This window comes from Mobula hypostoma, chromosome X1 (genome assembly GCF_963921235.1).
Source record: "Mobula hypostoma chromosome X1, sMobHyp1.1, whole genome shotgun sequence".
NCBI classification, from domain to species: Eukaryota; Metazoa; Chordata; class Chondrichthyes; order Myliobatiformes; family Myliobatidae; genus Mobula; species Mobula hypostoma.
In genome coordinates this window covers 11,072,778-11,088,507 of record NC_086128.1, presented here as the reverse complement: position 1 = coordinate 11,088,507, position 15,730 = coordinate 11,072,778, and the positions used below count along the sequence as shown (strand labels likewise).

At 43.5% G+C, this 15,730-nt stretch overlaps 1 protein-coding gene across 5 annotated transcripts in view; it reads left to right on the top strand.

Annotated features, from left to right (window-relative positions):
* LOC134340088 (KAT8 regulatory NSL complex subunit 1-like) overlaps positions 1–15,730 on the top strand; it is a 201,897-nt gene that overhangs the window by 22,557 nt on the left and 163,610 nt on the right. The window contains exon 1 of one of the 5 annotated variants that reach the window (XM_063036918.1): positions 6,511–8,022. The exons of 3 other annotated variants lie outside the window; for them this stretch is intronic. The gene's annotated coding sequence lies outside the window, so the exon portion shown is untranslated. Of the gene's footprint in view, positions 1–6,510; positions 8,023–8,460; positions 8,594–15,730 lie in introns of those variants that run through there. One more of the 5 variants, XM_063036920.1, reaches the window with a different exon arrangement.

The following is a 15,730-nucleotide window of genomic DNA, read 5'->3' as shown; positions in this document are numbered from 1 at the left end:
CAAAGAGATTATGGGATGGGTGGTAGGGATCCTCAATAATGCTTTGGTCCTTTGTGTACAAACTCTCGGTAAATGTCACCAATATGGGGGAAGGAGACCCCAGTGATCCTCTCAGAGGTTTTTACGATCTTCTGTCGGGTCTTGTGGTCTGACACCTTGCCACTTCCAAACCACTCTAAATGATGCAGCTGGACAGGACATTCTTGATGGTATTCAAGACTCTTTTATTATCAAATAATGTATAAATTATACAACCTTGAGATTTGTTTGCTCATGGGTGTACCTGTAGAAAGTTGTTAGAATGGGGACAGGGAGTCTTGCACGCCTCAGTCTTCTCTGAAAGTCTGCTGTTGTGCTTTGTTGACTAGCGAGGAGGTGTTGTGGGTCCAGGTTAGGTAATCCGTTATATGCACACCAAGGAACTTGTGCTCTTCACTCTCTCCACGCCAGAGCCATTGATGTTCAATGGAGAGTGGCCGACCTGTGCCTTCCTGAAGTCCACAATCATCTCTTTTGTCTTCTCCACGTTGAGACTCAGGTTGTTGTCCTCACACCATTTGACAAGCCTTTCTACCTCCTCTCTGTCTGCTGATTCATCATTGTTGCTGATGGGGCCAACCACTGTTGTACCATCAGTGAACTCGATGATGTGGTTTGAGTTGGATCTGGCAGAGCAGTTGTGAGTCAGCAGGGTGAACACAACCCTGGGGGGGAGGGGGCATTAGTGTTCAACGTGATGGAGCTTGAGATGTTGTTGCCAACTCAGACTGACTGGGGTCTCTCCATCAAGAAGGCCAAGATCCAGTTACAGAGAGGGGCGTTGAGTCCCGATACCCACCAGCCTCTCAGGGATGAGCATGTTAAATGCCAAGCTGAAGTCAATGAACACCATCCTGGTGTACAAATTTTCTGTGAGTACTCTCACTTTCCTTCCTGATGGCATGGGAGAGCACGGCTCTGGCTGACTTGATCTGAAGACGGCATCCTGATCCCTAAGCTGTGCACACATTTCTGCAGACAGCCACGGTTTCTGGTTTGCCTTGGCAGTGTAGTGTTTAATCATGGTAACATCCTCAATGCACTTTCCTATGTAGCCAGTCACCAATCCCACATATTCATCAATTTTGACGTGATGATCGTAGATAGCTTCCTCCCTGAATATGCTCTCGTCCGTACTTTCAAAGCAGTCCTGCAGTGCTGAGGTGGCACCTTTTTCCGTTTTATGAGTTTTAGTATCAATCCCTCCCCCTCCCCCCCCCCCGACCCGGTCCACTGATCTCCTGATCTCCATTCTGAGAAGGCACTTGTTTTCTTTGCTGAGAAACTGGCCAACATGTTTAATAGAAACCTGAGGGGCAATAACTTTTCTGTTAACTCAGAGACTGGTCAGTTTATGGAATGAATTGTGAGGGGAAGTGAGTGAGGCAGGTACATTAACAGCATTCAAAAGGTAACGACAGGTAAGTTTCAGTGGGATATGGGTCAAATGCAGGCAAGTGGATGAGCTTAGAAGAAAATCTTGGTTGGTATGGATTAGTTGGGCTGAAGGGCCTGTTTCCATGCTAAATGACTGTGACATTTGGAGTATTGTGTTCAATTCAGGTTGTTGCATTGTAGGAAGGATGTGGAGGCTTTGTGAAGTTGCAGAAAGGTGCACCAGGATGCTCCTTGAATTAGAGAGCATTAGCTGTAAGGGATGGACAAACTTTCTCTGAACATTGGGGGCTGATAAAAGTATATAAAATTGTAAGCACCATAGATGGTGTCTATTTTCCAGGGTGGAAATGTGAAATACTGGAGGGCATAGTTTAAGGTGAGAACGGGAATGTTTAAAGGAGATTTGTAAGGCAAATTTTGTTTTTTACACAGAGGTAGATAACTGCAATGCACTGCCAGAAGAGATGGTGGAAGCAGGCACGATAGTGACACCTGTGAGGCTCTTAGACCATCATGTGAGCAGACAGAAGTGGAGGGGTAGACACAATTTTCCATGCACATGGGATTATTATGGTTGGCACAGACGTCAGAGGACTGAAGGGCCTGTATTCTGTGGTTTGCAAGTTCATAAAAAGCAAGAGTAATTTAAGAAAATAGTAGGGCCTATTAATTATTAAAAAGGTAAACAATGCATTGAGGTGATTACACTGATCTAGAGGACAATTGCCATTTGAGAAGTATTTAGCCCAGCATATTCTTCTCCTGAAAATAGAAGATTTGGGGAATGACCCTGATAGAGGTATTTGAAATTGTGAAAAGGGTTCTTCAGCCATTGAGATATTTTTGACTTGCAGACAAGATGCGATCTGGAACAATTCAAATATAGATGTGGAAAGCAGCCATTTGGCCCATAGGTTCCTTTCTGGGTTTTCAAAAACAATCCATTCACTTCCATTTCTAGCTCTTTGAGTGTTTTATAGCAATTCATCATGACTTCTGTGACTTTGTACTCTATTTACAGTTATAAAGCCAGCGTACTTTCTGCTTTGCCTGTTGCCAACCAGATCTGTCCTTGCACCCAGTTGAGAAATTCCACTTTTTTTTTATATATCTCCTCTCCACCACTGCTGTGCTGTAAATGTAGTAAAACTTTAATTGCATCTCATTGTTCAAAAGTCCTGATGATTTGCATCTGGTTCACTCAGTTCAGAACTCAGCCATGGATCCAGGCTGTGAATGGCTCAAGGGGTCTTGAAACTCAGCTTCGGCTGTGAGCCAGTGTGCAGCCAGAGCAGGGTTTGGCACAGAAACAGGCCCATCAGCCCATCCAGTCCATGCCAAAACCATTTCTAAAGCCTACTCCTATCAACCTGCACCGGGATCACAGCCTTCCATACCCCTACTATCCATGTACCTATCCAAACATGGGTAAGTAAGCAGATGGAGCTGGGGTCCAGAGTGCTTGTATGTTTCCTACTCCCTTTTATCTTACCAAGTTCATTGGGAAATTTATTATACTACTGTGTAATCTGTTAAAAATGAAATAAGTGTTAGGAAAGGTTGGGAGTGATAGACAATAATACAGGAAGTCTCCAGTTTGGTCCTATAGTTGTGGATTTTTGGATCCATCACCCATGGAGAAGAAGCAGAAAAAGATAGACCATTGCCGATACAATCTGATGACCTCTCTCCTGCATGGTGAACTGGGGAGGGGTGGGGTTGAAAGGTCAGTATGAAGTTAAGATTGGCTCCAATGGCTCCATCCTTTCTCATGCAATGAAACTTGGTGTCTGTTCTCATCGCTGAAGCACGCAGATAAGTAATGCTTGAAAAGCTACCCTGCCCAGTGGGCATGTGACTCAGCAAAAATGAGGATAGCATGGAGAAAGTGTCAGAGTGAAATTGAAAGAGAAATATGGAAAGCAATGAGAGACAGCAAAAAAAATGTTCAAGTAAAATCAATGAAAATCCAATAATGTTTTAAAACTACATAGTACATGGGATTAACCGAGAAAATAATTGGAATTTTAGGTAATGTGTGTGTGCACGGCAGAGGACGTGGGTTATTTCATTGAAGTATTCACAAGGGTAAGGATGCTAATATGATAATTAAGGAGAATGAGTGGGAGAGGATAAATGCTCATCATGGAAGTATTACAGAGTTCAGCATCTTGCAGAGAATTATCCCATGCTGGTAAAAGACATAAGGGAAGAAAGTGCAGAGCACATTGTTTTAATCACCACTGGTGACAGTATGGTTCCAGAGGATTGAGGACATAATTGTGTTGTACCATTGTTTGAAAACAGAGGAAGGACTGCGTGATTTCAGAACTGTGAATTCTGGTGGCAGGAGCTGCACTCCAGTGCATTTTCCACCACTTTTCTGTTTTGATCATCTGTGTTCCTTTTGCTTTTTAATTCCAGTCATGTTTGTTGAAATGCCCTTTTTTATTGGAGTCTAACGATGAGACTGTAATTGAGTGGAGGCAACTCAGAGAAGGCTTATTCTGGGATGAAGTGGTTACTTTGAAGAAAAGATGAGTTGATTTCATCAATGTTGATTGTACTACACCTACCCCCCTGCCCCTCAGTGCCTTCCACTGATTATTTGAGTCGTCTTGCTCCTTCCTCTGAATGCTTACAAGTGGGTAACTTTGCACTTTGAGTTAAAACATTACCTTGCATTGGTGATCTCGTAATGTTGGATTGCTATTGTTGGGCAGGTTAGTGCAAGCAGTGTTGAAGTGTGAGGGTCAGGGCTACACCCCAATGGGCCATTGCTGGAACTAGCTTTGGGCAATAGGAAGGTACAGATTGCCCAACTTGTGACCTGTTGTCACTGTACTGTCATTATTTGGCTCGTCCATTTGAGCTTCTAGTCAACATTTGGACCAGGACTGTGTGCGTAAATTCTGGAAAATTATGAAATGAAATCGGGGCTTTGGTTCGTTAGTGCTGCTTGATATCACTGTGGATGTTGGCTTCCACCACTTTGCTGATGACTGAGAGCAGAATTATTAGGCAGATTGGATTTGTCCTGCTCAATAAAACGAGGTAATGTTGCACATTGTCAAGTAGATTCCAGTGCTGTAACTGCACTGGAACATCTTGGCTGGAGGCACTACCGGTTCTGAAACAGGGATTTTCATTTCGATAGCTGGCGTGTTGTCTGGTCCAGTCGGTTTAAACTGTATCCAATGAGCTTATCCAGTTCTTGATATTTCCTTGCAAATCAAATTGGTTGAAGACTGATTTTGTGAGGCTTCGGATTTCACAAAGAAACTTGAGAAATTCATTTGGTATTTCTGGCTGAACAAAGCTTCAACATTACCTTTTGCACCTTGTGCCATTTTTGAGGATGGGGATGTAATTTGTTTAATTGCCCACCACCATTCACAACTAAACGTGGCAGTATTGCAGAGCTTTAATCTGATCTGTCAGCTACAATTAATATTATTTTTGTGACTTGTTGTGCTGTGCTATGTGTGACTGCCTGTTCAGGTTTCCCCCACCATGCGTAGGTACAGCGTTCCTATGAAATGGTTCGTAAGCCGAAATGTCATAAAGCGAAGAAGCAATTATTATTTATTAACATGGGAAAATTTTGTGAGTGTTCACAGACCCAAAAATAACCTATGAAATCATGCCAAATAACACACAAAACCTAAAATAACAGTAACATATAGTAAAAGCAGGAATGATATGATAAAAACACAGCCTATATAAAGTAGAAATACTTTTCCACAATCATTACTGCACTGTTCTCCGTAGCAAAAATCTCACGCAAGCGCCGCCAGCAGAAAATCTCACGCTAGCGCTGTTGGCAAGAACACTCTCTCCAGTAACCTTCAAGCTATGAAGCTGCCAAATCATACCAAATAACACGTAAAAATACACAGCCTATATAAAAGTAGAAATAATGTATGTACAGTGTAGTATCACTTACTGGAATTGGTTCAGCGACGAGCACACTGATGATGGTGTATTAGGCTGAGTCGTTGTAGGTTGGGTGGTGCAGTGGCCCCCACCCTCCAGGCCGCCGACCGATACCGATCCGCGAAGCATGCAGGGGTGCAGCGGTAGCCGGGAGGTACACAGCACATCTTTAAGAAAAAAGCTGAAATAAACATGCTAATTAATTAGGTGCCGCCCGGCACATAATTGTCGGCCCAGATCAGTGCCAATTTCCGATTGCGTCATCTCTGATCTGGGCCGACAATTACGTGTTGGGCGGCACCTAATTAATTAGCATGTTTATTTCAGCTTTTTTATTAAAGATGTGCTGTGTGCCTCCCAGCTACTGCTGCATTCTCCGCGAATCGGTATCTGTCCGCAGCCTGGGTGTTGGGGTGGTGGGACACTGGGGTGTCATCTCGTCATCTGTTTCCATTAGAGTAGGCAGCTCATCTTCTCCTATGACTGCCCGCCTTGATGTCGAAGGTCGAAGTTCGTCGTCTGCTGTGGCTGATGTGGAAGGCTTGCTTGACTGCTGAGCCTTGTGCATTTTTCTATCACACAGTTCTGTGTAAGCACTCAAACCATCTTGCAAATATCCCCTAAACCTATGTACCCTTTCAAAATTAAAGTCGTACTTTATCATTGCAGTGAAAATCTCATGCAGTTGCTTCACGTTCAGTTCGCTACTGCATTCAGTTTCGATTGTTATCCTTTCCTCTTCCAATTGCATCAGCTTTTCATCTATCAGTTCTTGGTCATGGGATGCCAAAACCTCTTCTATATCATCTTCGTCAGCTTCCACAAGCCAAACTCACTTTGTCCTTGCTTCGTTCACCAAGATCGAAACGCTTAATTATGTCTAGTGTTATGCTAGGTGTAACACCCTTACGAGCTCTTTCAGGCTTTTCTGATACCTTAGAACTCATCTTGCAAACGGCTGCTCACAGGCACGTGTTTAAGCAATGCCGGCTGGAATGCAGTTCTGAATCCGGGGGAGAGCGGCTGCTCAGGGTGCGCGCTGCCTTTCTTCGTAACAGTGAAAACACCTTCTGAAAGCGAAAACAGGGTACTAATGTAGGTCTTTCATAACAGTGAGGTTTCGTAAAGTGAACATTCGAAAAGCGGGGGACACTTGTACTGTGTTTTGCACCTTGACCCCGGAGGAGTGCTATTCTTTTTAGTTCTATACATGTATAGGGTTGAATAACAATTGAATTTGAACTACTGACCACACTGTACCTTTTAGTGATTCAATCCTGCCTGTAGGATTGTGATGGCATATTGTCTGTAAGATACAGTATATTTCTGTAAGAATTACAGTGAGAAGCTGACACACAGCCACTGAAGCAATTCTTGCAACATTGGTCCCCTGATGTTTGTGTAGACGATTTAGCCAGATTAATTGTGCTGGGAGCAATGTTGTCATATCAGAATTAGCAAAATTGGTTGATTAGGCTGATTATATTCTTTATATGAGTAAACATAGCAACGGCAGGCTTGCTCCTCCATTTCAAGGACATTTAAAAGTCAACCAGTTTGGCGAATCTGGAGTAACATATGGGTCAGACTGGTATGGATTTCCTCCTCTGAAAGAGGAGGCAGAGCCAACTGCATTGCCTCGAATTACGTGCACTTAGACATGAGAAAAGCATATGCTGGAAATATATCAGTGTGTCGGTAGGTAATTTGGCTACCGTAAATTATCCTTTAATGTTAACTTAGTCATAATAGGTGCAAAAAGGAGAGTTGACGTTGAAGAATAAATTCCGGAGCAAAATCGAGGGCAATGGGGATCCTTCTTCCAGTCGAGATCCGATGGGTTTATGTAAACAAGAGACTTGAGAGACACAATTAACGTCTCATGTTGATTAGTTTTTTTCGCAGCTGTGTAATCCTGTGCCCACTTAATCACTCTGATTGAAATGCTCTCCCTCACAACTTCTTTCATAAAATCACATTATTGAGTTGGGATTGTTTATAGGTGCTTTCCGTTACAAACTTCCCCTTATGGATGAAGCAAAGGGAGAGGGGTGAAGTTTTGATTTTAGCCTGGGAACGCGGCTGTGCACTGCGCTGTCTTTGCTGAGGGGAGTGCGCCAGGCGGGCTCCGCCTCAGAATGGCGCCATGCAGTGTTGCGGCCAATGGGCGTCGTACGCCGCGGAGGCGGCCGGGAGCTGTAGTTGGTTGTCAGACTATGCGCGCGCGATTGCGCAACGAGTGGAGCAACGGCTAGGGGCGGGCGGTTGCGCACCGCTCTCTCTACTGCCACGCAGCGGTTGGGCAGGCCGATGCGGCGCTGCCGCGGCTCTCTTGCATTGTTGTCGGGGGAAAGGCTGCACCCTGTCAGCGAGCAGCGCTGGGCCCGTCCGCCATCTTACTGCGCTGCTGTCAATGAAAGGCGCCGTTGTGCGGAAGTTGAAGGCCTGCAGCCACCTTCTGGCCACGGTCTGCCGGGGGTAGTGGACGGCGCGGCAGGGGGTTTGGGCACTCGAATTCGGGGCAAGAGATTCCGGCGGCGCCGAGGACGAGCGCGCCGCCATTCTCAGTGTTGCGTCGGACCGGCAGGTGTGTGAAGCGGTGGCAGTTTTGGCCGAGGCCCAGGTTGGGCCCGTGCCACATCACGTGCGGTGAGTGGGCGCGCTTTGGGGCTCTGATACGGGGGTGGGCCGGCGCGGACTGACCGTTGGGCCCTCACGTGGCGCCGCTTTGTGCGGTTGGCGGGCGGGCACCGAGCCCGTCTCGCTCCTCTTGTCCCGCCCCCACCCCGCATTCCGTCGCCGTGGCGCAGTTGGAGAGCCGAGTGGAACCGGACGTTGGGCCGATCGCCAGCCTCATTGTTGCGGCCGGTTACATACCGTGGGGCCGGCATGTGATGGACGCCGAGTCCCAAACCGCCAAGCATTCGGGTGGTGCCGTGCCCTGCCCTTGCACCATGTGCTGACCGAGTCCGCCGCTCACTACTCCTATCCCAGGGGTGTCTGGTAGTCATCAGTAAAACGTTTTTGTGGGTTCCTTTGTGTGCTCCAACTCCCCGTGTAGATAAGTACTCTGCAAGCAGACCTCTCTCTCCCCCTTGGCTGCCCGCGAGAGTAATCCCGTATTCTGCAGCGTGTGGTGCTTCCATCCCGTCTTGTTCAGTAAACATCCAGTGAAATCTATACAGGGCTCCACAATGCGCCTTCAGCTTGCGATTTGAAGGTAAACAGCAAGTCAAATGTTGAGTCGACTGGCGTCAATGATTACCATTTCTGTGAAGCTTAGTCTTGAAATTTCCTTAACTCCTATATTTATGTTTAGGTGCTGCCAGTGGCTGACTTCTGACAGGAAGTTGACATTTAAGCGTGTAGCAGCTTTATTTTAATAAATATCTTTTTTAAAAAAAGTGGGTTTTGGGTGTTGTTTGTAGCTTGGTTAATATTTTAGTAGCATGGAAACTTGTGATATTGGTTCAGGCCTCCCCAGGTTTCAGTAATTCGTTATCCGTTTTCGAGTGCCACCCTTTCTTCAACTTATACTGATGGTATGAAGCAAATAGCCTTGTCCAACTCGATTATTTTCTGGTCATTTTCGGATTTCTATTAAGTACATTTAAAAGTGAAGTAATAAATCAGACAAACATGTTGGAGTTTGCAGCTGCTATGGTCTCTTGTTTGAATTTGTTGAGTATGGCTAAAGCTTCATAAGTGTGAATCTTGGTTCAACCTTTAATTTTGTTCCTATTAATCTTCTAACAGCAGGCCTTCCATCCTTGTTTCACATTGCTTGAAATATTTTTTCCTAGTTGTGAAAGAAATGTCTCGTGAGACCACTTCCAGACTGGTTCCAGGGAACTTCAGTTCATTGTTTTGGCTGAAATGATTAACTGAACCACAAGTACTGTTTTTTTTTGTCCTACTTTTTAATGTCAAATTTAGATCACAGGAATTTGAGTAAACAATTAGCCATAAATAAATTTTGTGGAGAAATAGAATGCTTTCCACTAACTGATCATTTTGAAATGGTGATATTGCTGTAATCATTAGTTGAAGTTGGTCCTTGGGGGTTATTGTTTTTAATTAAATGTTTTGCACAGAGCAAAGACCAGATTTAGAACTTGGGATTGATATCAATGAATTGTGTGTGAAGATGCCTGCAGATCGTGTGCTGATGCATACCGTGAAAGTGGAATGTTGGTGCTTGGGGGAAGGTGGCTACCAAAGCTTATTGGACATCAGTGTCTGATGAAGACCCACCAGTGTGTGTAAGGCACCACAAATAAAATAATTTGGTGATTATTTAAAATTAAATTAAACTTTGCCCATTTCAGCTGGAGATGCTACAATGAGTTTTGTACAGATTCTTATCTAATGCTTTGGGTACACTCTTGTTTAATATAGATATGGTTCTGTTATTTTTCTATTTAGTTGCACAGGTTGGCCCAATTGTTCTGTAAGGGAGCTTGATTCTTATGTCACCTGTGTTCAGGTTTCCTCCTTTAAATGTTCAATGTAATGTAGTGAAGCTGTTTCTAACATTTTGATCTTGCTCTGGTTTTAAACTGGGTTTTGGGCAGATGAGAGTGGTTGAAAAGAATTGCAAGTATGTCACCCTAACCATGTGACAACTTGTACATAAAGACTGAGATGATATAAGAAAAGTGAGTTGGGCTGATTGGATTGCATAAGAGCATGGTTAAATTTGCCCACTCACACTTTTCCACTCCTCGCCATATCGAATGATGCCGTTGTATTGTCCTTGATAATGAATATATTCATGATGACCTCCACAGACATCAGGGATTGTAAATGCTAGGAAATTTCGCGACCACTCTGACATAAATGGGTATCCCTTTCCTCTGAAGCTGTCCTACTGATAATCCCACAATTGGATGTATGCTATTGACATTGACCCTGTAAATTTCCCACCAGAATCTTAAATGTTTTTAAAAGATCACTTATCTTTCAGGACTTCAATCTTTTCTCCATAGATCAGTTATTTCATCACGGTAATCAACATTGTGAATGTTTTCTGTTGTAGCCTGAATGCAAGCACATCCATAAATGTTTGCAGTGTTTCAGTTGCTGTCTTCCATGCTTCAAGGTGCATCAAAACTTCTTTACTTGTATATGTCTCTTGCAATGAAGGCCAACAGTACTATAATTTAATTCATTATACCAAGATGCTAACCTTTATTTCCTTTCCTAGATTCCTTCGTACTGTAGTAATTTGTCTCGCTATATAACATAAAACGTTTTTCATTCTTCCTTCCAAAGAAGAAAAACTCATTCCCCGACATTATACTCCATCTAGTGTCTTGCCCACTGATTTAGTCTGTTCATATCCATTCAATATCTTGATTTCTCTTGTCTTGCTTGCCTTTGTTTCATCAGCAACTTTGGCTTGACAGCATGCTCCTGTCATCTATAAGTGCAGATAGAGATAGAGACGTTGATCGTGTGGATAGCCAGAGGCTTTTTCCCAGAGCTGAAATGGCTAACGTGAGGGGGCATAGTTTGAAGGTGCTTGGAAGTAGGTACAGAGGAGATGTCAGGGGTAGGTTTTTCACAGAGTGGTAAGTTTGTGAAATGCACTGCCAGTGACGGTGGTGAAGACATACAGTTGGGTCTTTTAAGAGACTTTTACATGGGTACATGGAGTTTAGAAAAATAGAGGGCTATGTGCTAGGGAAATTCTAGGCAGTTTCTAGAGTAGGTTAATGTGCTGTAGATGTCTGTGTTCTATGTTGTGCTGATTGATAATTTAAAAAAAAAGTCGTCATCCTAAGAATCCATTTAACTTGAGAAATCTGATTTCTTGCCTTAACTTTGCATTCATAATTTGTATTGTTAACAAAACAGTGCTGCAGAAAACAGTCCTTCTGCACACAATGCCAACGCTAAATATATTACTGAATGTTGTTTTCTTACTTAAATTTTTTGAGGTGAGAAAGACCACTGCTGAGGACTTAAGTATTTCATGATTCAGCTTGGTGAGAATGATGTTATAACACCATGAAGTTAGTAGTGCTTAGTTTAGTCTACAACCGTCATGATGAAAACTTTCCCCAGGTAACTGAGCAAAGGAGGAAAAGGTCCCTGATTTCTATCCGCAAGGTACTGTCATCTAATTGTTGTGTGGACTGTATTTGCTGTGTTTGTTCACTGAGTTGTGGGATCAAAGAAGAGGTATGCAAGATGGCTTCCTTTCAAAACCATCATTGAATATCAACTGAATGCTCAATTGGGGCTCAGCTATGACTAGTAGAAATAGACTTTGAGCTTGCTATTATTAAATATGTTTAATATTCTAATTCAATTCGATTATCTGATTGGTGTGATACTTGACCACCAGGCCTCTTCACAGCATTCTTTTTCTGATTCATATGCCTCAAGTATAAATGCAAAATGAGTTCAGTAATTCAAATTGAATATCCCACACAACTACAGTTTAAGTGCTGCACTTTGCATTTTCACCTATTCATGATGTGCATTTAAACAGAAAAAAAAATCAGGACTATTAGAGATGGGAGCTTAGGGCATTTGATCCATTGGATCTGCTTCACCATTTCATCATGGCTAATTTATTTTCCTTCTCAGCCCCAACCTCCTGCCTTCTCCCCACATCTTTTCACGCCCTGACTAATCAAGAACCTATCAACTTCTGCCTTAAATCTACCCAGTGACCTGGCCTCCACAGTTGCCTATGGCAACAAATTCCACAGATTCACCACCTGGCGAAAGAAATATCTCCTCATCTCTGTTATAAGTGGATATTTCTCTTTTCTGAGGCTGTGCCCTCTGGATCTAGAGCACCCCCCCCCCCCCCCCCGGGACTGTAGGAAACATCCTCTCCATGTCAACTCTATCTTGGCCTTTCGACCGTCGGGTTTCAGTGTGTTAACCCCCCCCCCCCCAGAATTCTTCAAAACTCCAGTGAGTATAGTTCAGAGCTAACAAATCCTTATATCCTTAATACAATGATCCTTTCATTCTTGTGAACCTTCTCTGTTCCCTCTCCAGTTTCAGCACTTTCTAAGATAAGGGGCCCAAAACTGCTCACAATACTCCAAGCAAGGCCTCACCAGTGCATTATAAAGCCTCAGCAGTACATCTTTGCCTGTATATTTGACTTCCTCACCACTGATTCAACCTACAAGTTAACCTTTAGGGAATCATGTGCGCGGACTCCTAAGTTCCTTTGCATCTCAGGTTTGTGAATTTTCTGCCCATTTAGGAAATAGTCTATGCCTTTATTCTGTCTAGCAAAGTGCATGAGCATATACTTCCCAACACTGTATTCCACTTGCCAATTCATTGCTGATTCTCCTAATCTAAGTCATATTTATCTTTGTATCGTCAGCAAACTTTACCACAAAAGCCATCAATTCTGTCATCCAAATCATTGACATACTACCTGAAAGGTAGTCCCAACACCCCTTTGGAACACTTTGAATCACTGGCAGCCAACCAGAAATGGCTCCCTTTGTTCCCTTTCTTTACCTCCTGCTGATCAGCCAATCCTCTATATCCATGCTAGTATCATTCCTGTAATACCATGGGCTTTTATTAAGCTGCTTCATGTGTGGCACCTTGTCAGAGGTCTTCTGAAAATCCAAGGACACAACATCCACCGGTTCTCCTTTCTCTATCTCCTCAATGAATTCCAACATATCTGCATGGAAGGCAGTCACCATTGGTGTGCCTCAGGGATCTGTTCTGGGACCACTACTTTTTGTGATTTTTATAAATGACCTGGATGAGGAAGTGGAGGGATGGGTTAGTAAATTTGCTGATGACACAAAGGTTGGGGGGTGTTGTGCATAGTGTGGAGGGCTGTCAGAGGTTACAGTGGGACATTGATAGGATGCAAAACTGGGCTAAGAAGTGGCAGATGGGGTTCAACCCAGGAAGTGTGAAGTGGTTCATTTTGGTAGGTCAAATACGATGGCAGAATATAGTATTAATGGTAAGACTCTTGGCAGTGTGGAGGATCAGAGGGATCTTGGGGTCTGAGTCCATAGGACGCTCAAAGCAGCTGCGCAGATTGACTCTGGTTAAGAAGGCATACGGTGTATTGGCCTTCATCAATTGTGGAATTGAATTTAGGAGCTGAGAGGTAATGTTGCAGCTATATAGGACCCTGGTCAGCCCCACTTGGAGTACTGTGCTCAGTTCTGGTCCCCTCACTACAGGAAGGATGTGGAAACCATAGAAAGGGTGCAGAGAAGATTTACAAGGATGTTGCCTGGATTGGGGAGCATGCCTTATGAGAATAGGGTGAGTGAACTCGGCCTTTTCTCCTTGGAGCGATGGAGGGTGAGAGGTGACAAGATGATGAGAGGCATTGATCATGTGGATAGTCAGTCTTCTTCCCAGGGCTGAAATGGCTAACACGAGAGGGCACAGTTTTAAGGTGGTTGGAAATAGGTACAGAGGAGATGTCAGGGGTAAGTTTTTTACGCAGAGAGTGGTGAGTGTGTGTAATGGGCTGTTGGTGATGGTGGTGGAGGCAGATACGATCTTTTAAGAGATTCCTGGACAGGTACGTGGAGCTCAGAAAAATAGAGGGCTATGGGTAGCCCTTGGTAATTTTTAAGATATGTTTGGCACAGCTTTGTGTATTGTGCTATAAGTTTTCTATGATTCTATATTTGTCAGGCAAGCTTTTCACTTAAGGAAACCATACTTGCTTTGGCCTATTTTGTCATGTGTCTTGAAGTACCCTGAGATCTCATCCTTAACAATCGACTTCACCATTTTCACAATCACTGAGGTCAGGCTAAATGGCCTGTAATGTCCTGTCCTTTGCCTCCCTCCCTCCTTAAAGAGTGGAGTGACATTTGCAATTTTCTAGTCCTCCAGAACCATATCAGAATTGGCTGATTCTTGAAAGATCGTTATTAGTACATCCATAATCTCTTCAGCTACCTCTTTCAGAACCCTGGGGTGGAGTCCATCTGGTCTGGGTGATTTTTGTCTACTTTCAGACCTTTCAGCTTCCCAAGCACCTTCCCCTTAGTAATAGCAGCTGCACTCATTTTTTGCCTCCTGACAACCTTGAACTTCTTGCATACCACTAGTATTTTCCACAGTGAAGATGGATACAAAGTACTTAGTTTGTCTGCCATTTCTTTGTCCCACATTACTACCTCTCCAGTTGTCTTGATATCTACTCTTGCCTCTCTTTTTCTGAAAAAAGGGTTTTGGTGTTCTCTTTTATATTATTGGCTAGCTTACCTTCATATTCCATCTTTTCCCTCGAGGCTTTTTTAGTTGACTTTTGATTTTAAAAGCTTTCCAATCCAACTTCCCATATTTTTCTTTGCTCTATTATATGCCCTCTCTTTGGCTTTTATGTTTTGACTTCCTTTGGGATGTCAGAAATAATCCACATTACAGCAAATGTGACATTGGATGTCTTAAAACATGTGAAGATAGATAAATCTCCAGGGCCTGATCAGGTAGATGTAAAAACACTGGCAAGCTGGAGAATAAATTGCAGGAGCCCTGGTTGAGATATGTGCATCATCATTAATGATGACTGAAGTGGGAGGGCTAATGGACTTTTGTTTGAGGGCTGCAAACAAAAACCTGGGACCTATCAACCAGTGAGCCTAATATGTGGTAGGGAAGTTACTGGAGAAAATTCTGGGGGATAATTAATACATGTACCTGGAAAGATGGGTTGATTAGGGATAGTCAGCATGACTGTATGGGAGATCATGTGTCTCAGATTTGATTGACCTCAAACAAAAATTCAATGATAACAGGGATCTTTTTGTATTTCAATAAACCATTTGATAAGGTTTTGCATGATAGGCTGCTTTGGAAGGTTAGGTTGCATGCAATCCAAGAGAACTCGTGAACTGAACACACGATGAGCTTGATGGTGGATAGCAAAGGCTGATAGTGGAAGATTGTTTTGCAGATTGGAGACCTGTGACTCATAATGTTCCTCAGGGTCAGCGTTGGACACATTGCTTTTGTCATCTATATCAATGATCTAGATGAAGATTTACAAACGTAATTAGTAAGTTTGCAGATGACATCAAAATAGATGGTGCCTTTGACACTTACCAGAATAGACAGGAAACTTAATCAGTTGGGAAAGTGGGCTAAGGAATGGCAAATGGAGTACAAAATTTTCACAGTAAACAGTTGGGTTGTAGGGCAGAGGGATCTAGGAGTGAAAATGGTGTCACAGGTGGTGAAAAAGGCTTGAGGCACATTGACCTTCGTCAGTCAGGGCGTTGAGTGTGGAAGTTGGGATGTTGTGTTGCATTGGTACAAGATGCTGGCAAGACAAATTGACATTTGAAAGGTGCATGGACAGGAAAGGTGAGGGATATTGGCCATT